This window comes from Macaca nemestrina, chromosome 11, assembly GCF_043159975.1.
Source record: "Macaca nemestrina isolate mMacNem1 chromosome 11, mMacNem.hap1, whole genome shotgun sequence".
Classification (NCBI taxonomy): Eukaryota; Metazoa; Chordata; class Mammalia; order Primates; family Cercopithecidae; genus Macaca; species Macaca nemestrina.
Genome location: NC_092135.1, coordinates 54910409 through 54925806, shown reverse-complemented (window position 1 = coordinate 54925806; position 15398 = coordinate 54910409). Strand labels below are relative to the sequence as shown.

The following is a 15398-nucleotide window of genomic DNA, read 5'->3' as shown; positions in this document are numbered from 1 at the left end:
GTAAAGATGGAAAGAAATGATACATTTAAGACACTTGGAACCATGGGTCAATAAGAATTAGTTATTGTTAAAATTTTAAAAATATGATTAATCTAAGATGGGTACTCTAATATCAAGCTGGAAACAAAATAATTCAAAATGACTTTAATTCTAATAATTATATGTACACTTTTTAAAGTTGATCTCAAAGGAAACAGAATATGACTTCAACAAAAATGAGAGAGACTTCTTGCATCACTGGGGATCCAATTCTGTGGTCAGCTGTTATGGAAAGGCAGTTTGGCTTAGATATTCATATAACACATACTCATGTTCTTTTGCATCTCTGTCCAAATTATTTAGAGACAACAAATCATGGCTGAACAAGAGCTTCCTAAACACAATTAGGTGATAAATTATTACTAATTAAGCTCTGAACAGTGATGGTTTAAATTAAAGTTTATTGCTCAAATTAAGGTTTTTTTTGATTAATGAAAACCCAACATATAGGATTATGAGCTATAAGTATGATCACAATGTTGACCCTTTGAATATTTGTATTTATTTGGTTATTGTCTTTAAGGATTCCCATCTATATAACCATAAACCAGAATCAAATGTCATATTAAGTATATAGGGGGAAGTTTGAATAAATTGAGGAATCAAGGTTTTTGTTTTGTTTTGTTTTCCCACATCCAGTGTTTCAGGATGAAAATAAACTCCAACTAAATTGGGCTTTCTGTCACTTGTATTGATTCTACTATGAGAAGAAAATGAGAACTATATTTGGGTTTCTGACATGTGTATGTTTCTATATAGAAACACTCAGCATTATTTGTCACTATTAATTTTTAAATGCCCTATTTCCATTTTATTGTATATAGTGCCAGTTGTAAAAATTAAACTACAAATCACATGAATTGCTTCTATCCTAATTAGCAGCAATAATCAAGTTTTTTAAAATCATGTACTATGTTGTCAGAATTAATTCCAAAATATATCTTGATTGGTCATTGATTTCATAAATGTGAGGTTTGTCTTTCTGTGAATTCACTGGGACATGGAAAGAACAATGACTCTAAGATTTTGACAGATGGTAAAACTGGGCAGAGACATTGCTTTCTGTCTTGAGAACCTCTCTCCCACACTTCTATTTTGTCTACCAGTGGAGACTACTTAAAATGGAAGACAGAGCAAAAACTCATGAAGGTGAATTGAGCTGGCAGAAGAATATGTTTCTTTAATATTTGAATCATTTCTAACTTTCTGTGAACTTCAAACCTAGTTTAGATACTCCCTTTCCTGGTCCTTACCATTCAATCGCACCTTTGTTTTATGTTGATATCATTCTGGTTTTAACTTTTTAACTCTGTTATCTATTACTTGCTGCCTATCATATTTATATTTGGATTATTAAGATTTACAATTAGTGAATCTCAAAATATGGTTTTATATGTTGATGCATTTGATATTTTCTCCTACATCAATGAGCCATCATTTTTACTTTGTTCATAAGATAAAAATGGAACTTTATATAACAGTGGAATGGCACCAGCTAAAAACTACTTTTTATACTAGGGAAGTGCAAGACAGAAAAGCTACCAGCTCACTGTGGTGTCAAGGTATGTTAACTTTTCATTGTTTCTTTTCTGCTTAGGAGTTCAAGACAGACTTGTCAGTAATAATTTACAGAGTAATATTTTAAAACCTGTGATTCCCTCTCTTATTAGTTTTAATAAAGAGTCACTACTCCCTAAGCTTGCTTGGAAAATTATTACCTATCAGCAAGATGGAAGACAAACATATATGATATTGACAGCAGTAGAAAGTCCCTAATGATGGCTATTAAGAGGTGAAAGTTACTTTTTAAATAATACAGTCAACCTTAAATTAAGTTCTTTTTGAAGACATACCTTGAGTTTGAAACTAATAGTGAGAAATTGTTTTTATAGTAAAAGTTAGAAGTAGAAGATCTGCTTTAATGAATCCTGAAATTATAAGCTAAACAAAGACTCCACAGTATTTGAACCAACTCAATACATGTATCCATTTGCTGAAAGACTTGTTAACAATAAATTATCATAAAATATAAATACTTCATTATTGAGAGACAGGGTAAGGACAGTAGAATTCTCCCCATGAACTGAAATGGGAGTGATATCATTATCTTATTTAAAACAAATGCTTATGTTCTTCTGGTTATCTGTAATCACTTTACATTTTTAGTCCACATATTTAGATATCTTCTGGGATTTGCCTGATTTGGGTGATTATGCCCATGGAATATTTTCACTCTTTAGAGCTGTTCTAGGACTCGTCAGATATATGTGGCTATGATAGAGAAGTTAATACAAATGCTTATGTTGGGAACAAGTACAACATCATGTAATCAACTTATTATACTATGTTTCATTATGTATAGGCAATGCAATTTGACTTGCAGTGCAATAAATCTTATAATACAACGGGACATTTTATAGTGTTGTCTAAATAGAAATATAAGGTAAAACTATGAGATTGAAATGAATAAATAGTTGACAAGCTTGCTAAATGAATATATGAATGAACGAATGGAATTCGTTTGCTTTTATCAGGTCAGACTTGGTTTCTGAGACCTTGCAGAACTAGAGGTTTCCATGAAGTCCATCTTTCATATAAACATTGGGTGCATTATAGAGAAGTTGTGCTCCTAGTGGATTAGTTTGTTATGTAAGGTGCATGCAATAAGTCAGATGCCATCCAATGGTAGCAGAACTTCTGAGGAAGAAAATTCAATAATTAATGATTCTGTGTATTAGCAATGTGTGAAGAAGTTGAGATGGCCTCTAGTGTAAGACCAGGAAAAGGAGAGGAGGCTTATGGGCCTGCTGCCACTAAAGCCATGCTTTGTAGCTTTGACTCTTCCCCATGGCCATGCAGCTTAGCACTAGATGCACCAATTATTGCCAATGTGTTATTTATTTTTTTTAAGCCATCAACTTATAGAGAAATCACCTCAAATCGACATTACTTTTGGAAGAGATGGACAGGGAGAGATAATTCAGGTCTGAAAGCTATCATCCAAATTTACAGCTGTATGTGGTCAAACGACTATTGACGCTTGAGAGTTTCCAATTGCTGGTAATAGACTGAAAAAAAGATAATGTGTTTGATCGATCAGCATGAACAAATTTCATTTAGGGGATCAATAACAGTTTATACTTGACAAAGCTGAGGGACCACATTTATTTTTCCCTTTGATTGAATAAATGTTTTCAATGAGACTGCAAATGTAAAGCAATCCTAACCATTTCTTAACTTGAGGCACAGCTCCAGATACAGTGTTATTGCAAGCAATGTGTATTTAAAACTAATATACAGAAAAGTGGATAGCCAGGGGCTGGAGCAGTTAAATGAAACTAATGTACAGTTTATTAAAACACAGCACATGGTAAGAGTAAGGTTTCATTTTCTTGGTGTCGAGTAATGGAAAGAATAGGAGAGAGATGTCACATTTCATGGTACTAAGCTTTTTGTGTTTTGTTTTATTTTGCTTTCCTCCCCTTCTTTTTATTAAGATTAAACCCTTCAATGGATAAAATAAATTATGGAAAATATTAAATAGCAGAAAAGAGTCAAATACCTGTGTCCGACAACCCCAGGGTGAATCTTTGCACAGCATACGCTATGCTGCCTTCTCTGGCAATGCATATGTCCACTCTGCTGGCTCTTTTTCCGCAAAGCCATCTTCGTACCAACTTTAATGCCTAGCTCAGTAAATGTGTGTTGAATGAATAAATGGTTGAATTAATGCCTATGGTAGTGATTTTCTGCCAAATGGCCTTGTAGCTGATGCCAATTCGTGGCGTTTCATTTGGACTCTGTAGGTAGGCCTGAGTTCTAGGGTTTCTGTGTACCATACAAAATGGAAGCACTCTTCATTTTGTAGATAGCATCACAGGCCACATGTGACTCAGCTGGAGTTTTTGGATGAGGGAGTGAGATTCTCCACCAATTCTCTCTAAAAGTGATAGGTAGATTACTTTGGTAGCTCTGTATAAAAAGGTATTCTCTGATCAACTTATTTTTCTTTCACATGAAAACTAAACGACTCCTGTTTTTAGAATCTAGATTTCCAACTGACAAGTTGAGACTCATTTTCATTATTTTTCAGGATTCTTTCCTCCAAAGGATATTCGTTTTTGCCATCTTAAGTTTTCCCTGCTGGCATTAGAAAACACAGATTCTAGATCCACAGCTTTTTCCACGCCTTGGTTTTATCAGTATTAAGTTTTCTCCAGAGGCCTTGGGTGATTCTCAATGAGACTTGAAATTATTGATAATTTGTGACTCTCTTCACAAAAACATATTGGCACAACTTAAGGGAACACGGTGATCAAGACATTTATCCAAATGCCTTCAATTCAGGTTTTACTTAGAAAACGAGGGGGTAAAGTTTTCTCAGCAAAGAATTTTCTTTCTCTGAACGGTGCCTAAAATTCCTCCCAACGGGGCTGGAGTTACATCACCCAGTAATTAAGTTTCCGATGATCCAGATGACAAGCGTGCCTTGAAATGTGGGGGAAATGCCAATAGTACGTGCAGCTTCTCGTTCCAGCTGCCTTAGCCAGCTCCACATTCCCCGGCATGTGCCTCCGAGTGAGAGAGCTGAGATGGCGAGAAGCTGCTCCTGAGGAGGAGCGCTGTGCCAGGTCTATTTTAGGCACTGGTGCTTTGAGTTGTTTAAAATGCATATTGTTTGTGTACATCTCACAAAGGAAAATGCCAGCTACGAATGCCCCGGGCTGCTTGTATGTCAAATGATTAAGTCTTCAAGTCCTGCAGCTGAGGGGTCGTTATCAATGGTACTTCCAGGTCAGGGTGTACACAGAAGAGTTTGAGGCAATGGTTGACCTTTCGATGGCACTTCAGGGTAACACAGCTTCTTAGGGCATAAATAATCATTTTTAAATTGTTTGTCTGAGTTCTGTTTGTTTAAGAATGCAAATGTATTATAACATATGTGACTTACAGATATTCTTTTGGGAAGGGAAAAGCAGTTTCCACAGATAGAATTTCTTTAACTTTCTAAACGAAACACTTAATGAAGAGAAGTAAATGACAGAATAAATAATAGAAGCGAGTCAGTTATACTCTGCTATTTGGTAGTTTGGGATGATCACTAAAATTGTACAGTTTTCTTGTAAAGTGTGAGCTTCCTCAATATTACAAAACAATCTTTGTGGTCTTCTACATATATTAGCTAAACTTTAAATGGCTTGATGATGCTTTAAAAATCTTCCCACTATTAATATACTATATGCCTTTAAAACAAAGATTTTTAGGGGGTGGGTTCTTGTGGAAATAAGTGTCCATACTATGTTTCTTTTGGACTAAATTGACTTCTGATGTCACTGCACTCTTTTCACATTTGTGGAAGTATAACAGATGAATATGGAGTACAATAGTAAAATTTCAGTAATGATTTCAATCAGCTTCATTCTACTGAGCTTCTACTATTCTTAACACACTGTGAAAGGTTATAAAAGAAACTTTCCAAGCTTGTAACTAGAGAAGTAAGGCAGAGAGGATCCTGGACATACAGGGTTGAGAAACAATTATTTTTTCTAAATTATTTAAAGTGATTATTTGATGATGCATGAGTGATACATTTCTGTTTTAGTGAAAATTCACATTGGCCTTTCAGATGGCATGAGGTCTCTGAACAATTGTGATAAAACATGGCTTTACATGACAATAACTATTGCAATAGTTACTGTGACATTAGCTACTTTAGCAACAGCAATGATTAAATGTGTAGTGGTACAAATACAATGGAAATTTATATGTTAAGTCCATAAAGTCCTAAACAGGTGTTTTGGATTGGTGGTTGGCTGTCTCCTAAGTGATGATTCAGGGAACCAGAGTCCTTCCACTCTGTGGCTTTGCCTTCTGCAGCATAGCACCCAAACACAATTGAGCTCCCCTACTGCACTGGCAGAAAGGGAAAGGGTATGGAGGGTCTTGTGTGGGCGAGGTTTTGTAGATGATGCACTTTCACTAAAAAGGGATGGACTAGAGCTTAGTTTAGTGGCCACAACCAACAGCAAGGAAGAGAGAAATACAGTCTACTTGAATATAGAGGAAGAAAAAGAAGAAGATTTGGTGAACAGCTAGCCAGTTTCTGGCACAGCTATGATTCTTCACAATGACATGACATCACTATTTGTTCCAGCAACAATAAACTCTATGGTTAATGTGATAACTTGCATGGCAATCCTTAGAAGAAATGCATTTGTTTCTTTCAAAGTAAGAAATTTTGAATAACTATACTTTGATCCCTCTGAAGTGATACATATACACTCTTGGAAGGAGTTATGGCAAAGGTCCCAGCCCTCTTGGAGAATTGCTGCAACTGTGGAGAGAGGTGATGGAAGCAGAAATCAGCTCTACTGCTACCTTATGTTGGGTCTCTGGCTTCCAGGCAGCCCTAGTTTCTACCCAGACCCAAATAATGGTCATGCTTGAAAGCAAGTGATCCTATCGAATATGTTTCTATTGACTCGGCTACTGAGCTATTCAGGCAAGACGTGGTAAGCATTTTGTTAAAATCTCTTTTTATTGGCTAATTCTGTTTTTCTCTTTATCTTTAAATATCATCTAATGTAATCAGTTTTATATATAGGCAAACAGCAGTGGCATGGGTACATTTAAAATAATACATCTAGCTGGATCATTAGTATTTAGGATCTTTTATTTATCATTTAAAGAACTTTATACTCAAAACAGTTCTGGAATTATTATTACTATTGTTAAACCTCTTATATTTGCAACTCCACCTCCCTGTATTGCCCCAGCCAAGAATTTTCTTGTCCTTTTTTCTTCTTTCTCATCTCTCTCTGATGTTCCTTAACCCCTGTCCCTCAGACTAATAAATTAAGTTCCCAGTATGTGGAGGTGCTGTCTGTTCCTGAGCTGTAATGAATGTCTCCTCATTAATCAAAGAGCAAAGATCCTGATGGAGATGTCCCCTTTTCTCCATGAACCAGGAGTCACAATGCTATGTCAGAGGCTTGTACTAGGTCTTCAATTTCTATTTCTTGTCTATAGCACCCAAGTAAAATCTACAAGAAAAACACAAACATTATATAAACAATAACCAAAATGAAATCAGTGAAAATAAGAGTCTATTCTGGTTTCATAAATTTGCAAACGTTAAACTACGTTCTTTATATATATAAATATATATAAAAATATATATTTGGTTTTGGCTTTTTTGGGGGCAGGTGCGACCTTGCCTCATTGCTACCTCCACCTCCCAGGTCCAAGCAATTCTCCCGCCTCAGCCTCCCGTGTAGCTGGGATTACAGGTGTGTGCTATTATGCCTGGCTAATTTTGTGTTTTTAATAGAGACAGGATTTCTCCATGTTCATTCAGGCTGGTCTTGAACTACTGGCCTCAGGTGATCCACCTGCCTTGGTCTCCCAAAGTGCTGGGATTACAGACGTGAGCCATCACACTTGGCCTTTGAAATAAAAATATTTTTAATTAAAACTAAGAGTTTGTTATGTAAGTGAAAATCACAGACTCCTGAACATGCAGACACTGTTGGTGTGGATTCACTTTCCCCAGAAGTCCAGGATTGCTGGACTGGTTGCTGTATGGCTGGTGTCTGCTATGACTTCAGGTTGCTAAGAGCTGATTGGTTCTAGTGTTGCCATGCAGAAGTTTCTTCCTGGTATTTCTTGGGAGAATTATACTTTCTGTGAATCCCAAATCCTGAGAAAAGTTAGTTCAGAAATCAGAAAAATAGGAAAAAATATAATTCTACAAAATTAAAGCTAAATGATCAACATAAAACATTACAGAGATAACTTGAAATTGAAATGCAGAAAATGCTGACATGAGGAGTCCAAGAATAAAGCTGATATTTCCTAGAACCAGGACAGGAACCAGGAGGAGAGAAGTGGTCAAGATTCTAATGAATCAATCTTGCTTAGTTATAGAATTGCCAGGTTGTAAATGTGTCTTCATGGTCCTGTTTGTAGCTTTGCCGTGTCATTCTTGCAAATAAAAATTTGTAAGTTCATACACATAGTATACTTTATATAAATCCTGTGATTGATGCTACAAAAATAAACAAATTTGGGAAGCAAAATAAGTCCTAAATTGGTAATTTATGCATTTGAGTCTGTGTAGAGCCTTTAACCTTGTGTAAACCGAAAAGTATTGAATACAGGTCTCAATCAATTTAGAGGTTTATTTTGCCAAGGTTAAGGACTTGGCCTGTGATGCAGTCTCAAGAGGTCCTAAGAATTTGTGCCCAAGGTAGTTGGGTTACAGCTTTGTTTTATACATTTTAGGGAGACAGAAGTTACAGGCATATACATAAATCAGTACATAGAAGGTATACATTGTTTTGGACTAGAAAGATGGGACATCTCTAAGAAGGGGCTCACAGGTGATAGGTGGATTCAAAGATTTTTCTGTTAGGCAATTGGTTGAAGTTAAGCTTTGCCTGAAGAATTGAAGTCAGCATAAATAAATGTTTGAGTTAACATAAGGGGGATTGTGGAAGCCAAGGTTCTTGTCATGTAGACAGAGCCACTAGGTAGTAGGCTTCAGAGAGAATAGATAGAGAAGCCTCTTATCAGACCTTAAAAGGTGTCAGACTCTCTGGAAAAGACCTAGTAGGAAAGGAGATTCTCTACAGAATGCAAATCCCACAGTAGAGACAGCTTTGCAGGGCCATTTCAAAATATGTCAAAGAAATAAATTTGAGGTTAAAATACTATAATTTCCCTCAGGATCTGCTGTCTGTCATGTGATACTAAACCAGAGTTGGGTTCCAACTGGTGTCTTATTGTTGCAAAGACTCTATTTTGTCAGTCTTATGATCTCTGTTTTGACGTTAATGTTAATGTTGATCTGCTGTGGCTAAACCTCAAAGGGAGGTGGGTATAAGGAAGCGTGTCCAACCCCTCCTCCCATGATGGCCTTCACTAGTTTTTCAGGTTCTTTGGGATCCCCTTGACCAAGGTGGGGATCCATCCATTCAGTCAGTTGAGGGGCTTAGAATTTTTATTTTTGGTTTATACTTGCTAGGAGATGAGAATTTTACTTTTTTCAAATACCACATAGTAATAGTCACTGGGATTTTCCAGTGTTTGAATATGCTGTATATGTTATAGTTCTTTGTAAATAATGTTAAACTTCATAATTTTTATTTATTAAACATTTGTATTTACAATATCAAGTAAAGAGTAAAGAATGTTGGAAGTATTTTAAGAAAAATAAAGAAAAGCAGTTAACTTGTCAGATATGTTTCAAATCACAATAACACATTCATTTATTTTTTTTAACAAAAGTTTTTGGAACTTTTGGTATAACCCTATCACAGCAAAAGTGATTTATATTTATAGTTCCAGTAATTCATTACTATTACATAAAGAAAATGTGATGAAAAATGCACAATGACATGATTCTGAATATTCTTGTAAACTTGTAGGAATTCAAATTTTAAATTCTTAGATTCTAAAGATGAGTGTCTCTTGGAAATTTGGAAATTTTAATCTATTCTCACAGTAAATTGAAGTGAAGGAGTACGTCTAAACTCAGCAGATAGATTGAACAATTGAATCTCTATGGTGCAGTTTGAGTATTTTCTTTTTTCCTTTTTCTTTTCTTTTCTTTTTTTTTTTTTTTTAAAGACAGAGTCTCGCTCCGTTGCCCAGGCTGGAGTGCAGTGGCATGACCTCAGCTCATTGCAACCTTCCACCTCCCAGGTTCAAGTGATTCTCTGGCTCAGCCTCCTGAGTAGCTAGGACCACAGGCGCCCGCCACCACCCCCAGCTAATTTTTGCATTTTGAGTAGAGACAGGGTTTCACCATTTTGGCTGGTCTTGAGCTCCTGACGCCCACCTCTGCCTCCCAAAGTGCTGGGATTACTGGTGTAAACCACCGCACCAGGCCAGTTTAAGTATTTTCTAACTGCTCAATGCAAATTAATGTTTTTAACTCTAGTGATACCATTATGGGGGAGTTGAGGTACTTTTCTTCTCTGTGAGGATCAGATAAAAATTCTAAAGCTGATGTGAGGTGCCGTGAAGGAAGGTACACACCCTTTGACTCACAAGAGGTCCAAGTTACACCAAGTGCATTTCTTAGAAGAACAGAAGTCTTTCTGCTTTTGATGCCCTTAGGAAACATTCCTCTGCAGGCCTTCCTCTTTTGGATGGAGCTAGACTGGTGTGACATTACATGATTGGCTGGATACGGCGCAGCTTTATAGACCTGAACTCAGTTGCTGAAGAGTTATTCTAAGGCTGAAAGCACTGGGAAATAACAAGCAGCTTTTAGCTGTGTGGACATCCTTTAATTCTCCATCTAAGTTATTTGTACTTCATTAAATGATCAGCAAGTCCCATCAGGCTTGAGTGGGAGTCTCTAAGAAGGCCAAGAGAAGGATTCTATGGAAACTCAGGGTGCTTTACAATTCTTTCACTGTGTGAAATAGGATCAAGATGAAATGAGGCATTTTGCCATTGTGGCAAATAGGCTGGAATGAAAATGAAGAGAGACCCAAGCTCTAGCCTTGGTTCAATGTGCCATGGGCTAAGTCAGGTACTCTTCCTTGACTTTGAAGATCTTGTTCACAAAATAAGAGGCTGAGCTGGATGCTCTTTGTGAATGATTATATCACATAAGGACTTTGATTTTAACTGCTGTGGACTTGGTACAGGTTGTTAGTTATTCCACCTTGACTACGCCAATTATCTCCTGGTTTCCAGTCTCTCATTACTCCATCTTCCACATTTCTGTAGATTTCACTACTCTGTTTCCAACTCTTCAATTACTTCCAACTTCCTATAAAATAAAGTAAATTTCTTTTCTGTGTAATTTAAAGCTCTTTATCATTTGTTCTCATTTGTATCTCCAGCTTCATTTCTCTTTACTCTGTGTAAAATACCATGGTTACACCTTCCCACTCCACACCAAAGATGAAAATATGTGAAACTGACTAATTTTCCTCCAGCCCTATCCTTTATTTTGTCCTGTATATAATTATATCAGCTACTACAATTGAAAATAATTCCTTCATTCATATTTGCACCTAATATTCCTTCATTCATTGTATGAAATCCAAATGAAATCTTTTCTTTAATTTCCTTCCATAAGAAGAGTTGATTATCTCTGATGTTATGACACTATTATATCTAGCACATACTTCTATGTGATTGTACTATATTAAATTTCTTTGTTCACACAGGTTTTTCCTTATAGGTAGTCAATGAATCATATTTATTTTTGTTTATCTAGTTTCTTATTTATCTAGTGGTTGCTACTTAGTGGGTCCTCAATCCATGTTGTTTAATGGAGCTAACATTAATAGGTGTAAGCTTTGTAAAGGCAGAGTCCATGACTATTTTCTTCACTATTGTATGCTCAGTACTAAACACGACATCTGAAACAATATAGGTGCTCATTAAATACCTGTTAAACAAATGAATGATAAATTGATTAACAAATGTTATAATAGTTTTTTGTTTGAGGATATCAACCCAAGTTTTTTTTATCTCAGTTATAATTATTACCACTATTCTCCTGTGATACTTTTTAATTAGTAGATTATGTTAATATGATGGAAATATAATTTATTTTGAAATATAGTATTAGTTTAAGTTGAAAGAGAAGACAGCTAAATTTAAAAATTTGAGTTCTTCCCTTAAGTTATTAATACTTTGAAAATGGTCTTCAAATCTCATCCTTTTATGCCTCTCATTATGTACCACATTAAAGGTCAGGATTTTAACCCTTGTTCTGCCATATGTATGCTTTATTACCAATTTCTTATGTTGCCTTAAACCTGTGTAATCTTGATCAGTTTTCTCATTTTAAAAATGGGAGTTGCTAATTCCTATTCACTTCGTAGGGATGATGTGTAGCATAGCAAAGTAGTTTATCCATAAAGTACCATACAAAGAAAAGAATTTTTTTCTAAACATAGATGTACCCAATTGTATAGATGCTCTTCATGACCAAACCAAGTCCCCTTTCTAAACTTGAATGTTGTTCCAAGAAGTTCCTGTCCTATGAAAATGAAAATTACCATTTACCTCCATATGTGAAAGATTGATATATTCTCTTTAATATTGAGTGATTCAATATTTTCAATTTTCCTCTTCTTCACATGTACTAGTCATCTCGGGCTGCCATAATAAAATACCATAGACTGGCTGGCTTAAACAAAGGAAATTTATTTCTCTGCTGGGCAATGGTGGCTCATACTGTAATCCCAGCACTTTGGGATGCTGAGGTAGGCGGATTGCCTGAGGTCAGGAGTTCAAGACCAGCCTGGCCAATATGACGAAACCCCACATCTACTAAAAATACAAAAATTAGATGGGTGTGGTGGCAGGCTCCTGTAATCCCAGCTATTCAGGAATCTGAGACAGGAGAGTCACTTGAACCTGGGAGGCAGAGGTTACAATAAGCCGAGATAGCGCCATTGCTCTCCAGCCTGGGCGACAGAGAGAGACTCCATCTCAAAATAAATAAATAAATAAATAAATAAATAAATAAAATAAGAAAAGAAAGAAATAAAGAAATTTATTTTTACAATTCTGAAGGGTGGTACATCCAGAGTCAGGGTACCAGCATAGTCAGGTTCTGGTAAGGACTGTCTGGCTTGCAGACTGCTGCCTTCCTGCTGTGTCCTCATATGGCAGAGAAAGCTAGCAGCTCTCTGGTGTCTCCTCTTATGAGGACACTAATCCTATTGAATCAGGGTCCTACCTCTTTGAAGGCCCTATCTTCAAATTCAGTCACATTGTGGGTTAGGGTTATGAATTTGGGGGAAAAACAATACAGCACATAGCACCACAATGAAAAAACAAGCAAGAAAACATGGGATTTTCCCACCCTCTGCTACTTACCAGATTTTCAGTGGATACCTATGCCCCATCCTGTACATATATTTTAGTGAACTGGCAGAGTGTGTGTGTGTGTGTGCATGTATACATACACACTCATTCTACCTATGTAGAATATATGTGTATATATGCATATATATTTTTTGATTCTTATATTAATTTTTATCTCTTATCTATGAACCCCAGTATTCCCATCCCAAATTATCCAATGGCTATGATTAAAGTTTAATCAGGGTTTTTTTCTGGCAAAGAAGAAAAAAATCTCTTCTACATTTTTGTTAATGTTATGAATTAGCAGGAGATATTCAGAAATAGAGTTGCCTACATGTTGTTTGAAAATTGTTTACAGCAAATAATGAACAAAGCAAATCAGATTGCCAAAGGCCTTGCTGTTGAGAAAGTGTAGCACATTATTAATTAAAATACAAGTCAGCTTTTCCAGCACTTGTAGCCTGTGGGTATCAAATGTACTCCACTTGATTGAATCAGGTAGTGGCAGCACAGGCATTTTTTATTTTGTGCTGGAAGGGATAACAAAAATGTAAAGCTTTTTTCTGCTACTTCATTTGAAAAAATATTATTTTGGAATGAAGGCCTACCAGCTGCAGCAGACAGGCAGAAATAATATAAAATCTGCATTTCTACCCTAGCCCTGTGATTTTAAACAAGGGGTCTACAACCTCAGACACTCTCATGGCATTGTATTATAGGCAGACCTTTGTCTATGGCCAAGGAAACAGTTTCCATGGAGATGCAAGGCATTTAACAATGGTCACTGTTTTGGTGGAGAAAATTAGTCTAAGCAGGAGACCAGTTTATAGTTATAAGATTTTTTTCCTATGTAGGAGGAGGGGAAGAAATAGTTGGGAAGTAGCAGAGAAGAAAAACAAATCTGCCTTTTGGGTATTCTTCGTAACATGCTGAGGTCAGTGAAATTTTGAAAAACCACAAACTATGTTTCCAGTTTCAATGCTGTTGGGAATTCTCAGGTGAAAGAAAAAAAGTAAAGAGAATATGATCTTTACTAATACACTTACATATTTAGCTCACCCCTAGGATAAGTCAGGAAATAATGCTGAGTTGTTTTTTTTTTTTTTCCTCAAACACTTTGGATTAATTAAACTAGGAGCTAGTGCTTTTTAAGTCTGTCTTGGTTCTAAGCTCTTCATGGATAGAGACCACTCTTTATTCATCCCCACATCCCCTTTATCTCAACATTTGGGAAAATAATTGAAATAGTGTTTTTCATAAATGTTTGTTGAATGCTGTCGACCCATCAGACTGTGAGGCTCCATGAAACAATAAATATGGTAATTTAAAAGGATATTGGTTACCTAGAGGTCAGCTCCACCCAACTCAGAGTTCCCCTCTAGGTTCAATTTAGACAACATTGAGAGAGGCCACTTGGGTTGAAGAGAACATTTAGAAATGTTAGGACTCTTCAAAAATGCCTAGTGAAGAAGGAAGCTTTGTAATAATGGGCAGAATCACAGTTGACAAAAAGTCAAACAGAGCAAGTCAAAAGCCTCTTTGACCTATGGGATATTGGTGCAGTGATCCTATTTCCATGGTCAGTGTCCTTATGGGTAGATTTACTCACCCCTGGCCATTAGACTCCTTCCACTCATAGGTTTGAAATCTCTATGGTGGGCACTAATGCACCAGATTCACCTCTCACCGTTGTCTGCAGATTTCCTGGGTTTAAATTAGTGCATTCCTCCAGCTCTCAAGTTGAACTCTTAAAATGAGCAAATTGAGTAGTACTAAATTCACTTAATTCAGCTCCCTGTTTCACTCTGGGTCTGCCACACTCTAATTCATATTCATAGTTTGAGCGGTAGTTCTTACCCTGAGAGTTTAGTGGGACTTTGTTCGTCATTTAGAAAACTTTGCCTGAATAAGGAAGCTCTTCACTGGTTTAGGTTGATAATGGTTTAACAAGCTCCTTTGACCTCAGACAAATGAGTGGGTAGCACAAAGCATACAACTGTGTGCTATGCACAAATAGGAGGAAGAGGAGCTACATTCTGCGTCAATTTCAGAAGCAACAGCCTGTTTAGGCTAACTATATTTTACCATAGAAGGAATGCTCTACAATAGCAAATTACACATTCTTCTACCTCCCTTCTTCCCTTTCTCACTTCCTCTTTGCCTTCTTCCTTTCTTCTTCCTCTTCTTCTAAAATATATGCTAAACCTATGTGTTTCTTCCCCATTTTTCCAGTCATATTTTAGCCCCTGCCTCGTCAACAGTTCCTCCGATCTCCCTTCTCCCCTTATTCCTTTGTTCTGTCTGCCTTAGGTACAGAGTGGGTTTTCTTCCTTCCAAATCCCTATTCTGCCAAAAAAAAAAAAAAAAAAAAAAATTGCCTTAGGAATTAAGGGCACATAAACAAGATTATAAATTGACTAGTAATATATCAATGTTCACACTTGCTTCCTCTGCTTTCTCTCAGGCTTTAAAAGCTGTTTGCATGGCCATGAGACAGTTTTCAAAGTTAACTTGGA

The 15398-nt window shown here is 36.4% G+C and overlaps 1 long non-coding RNA gene across 2 annotated transcripts in view; it reads left to right on the top strand.

Annotated features, from left to right (window-relative positions):
- Window positions 1-13676: 13676 nt before the first annotated feature.
- LOC105493219 (uncharacterized) overlaps window positions 13677-15398 on the top strand; it is a 64747-nt gene continuing 63025 nt past the window's right edge. For both annotated transcript variants that reach the window (XR_011609788.1, XR_011609787.1), the window contains exon 1: window positions 13677-13816. This is a non-coding gene — a long non-coding RNA (uncharacterized lncRNA). The remainder of the gene's footprint in view (window positions 13817-15398) is intronic.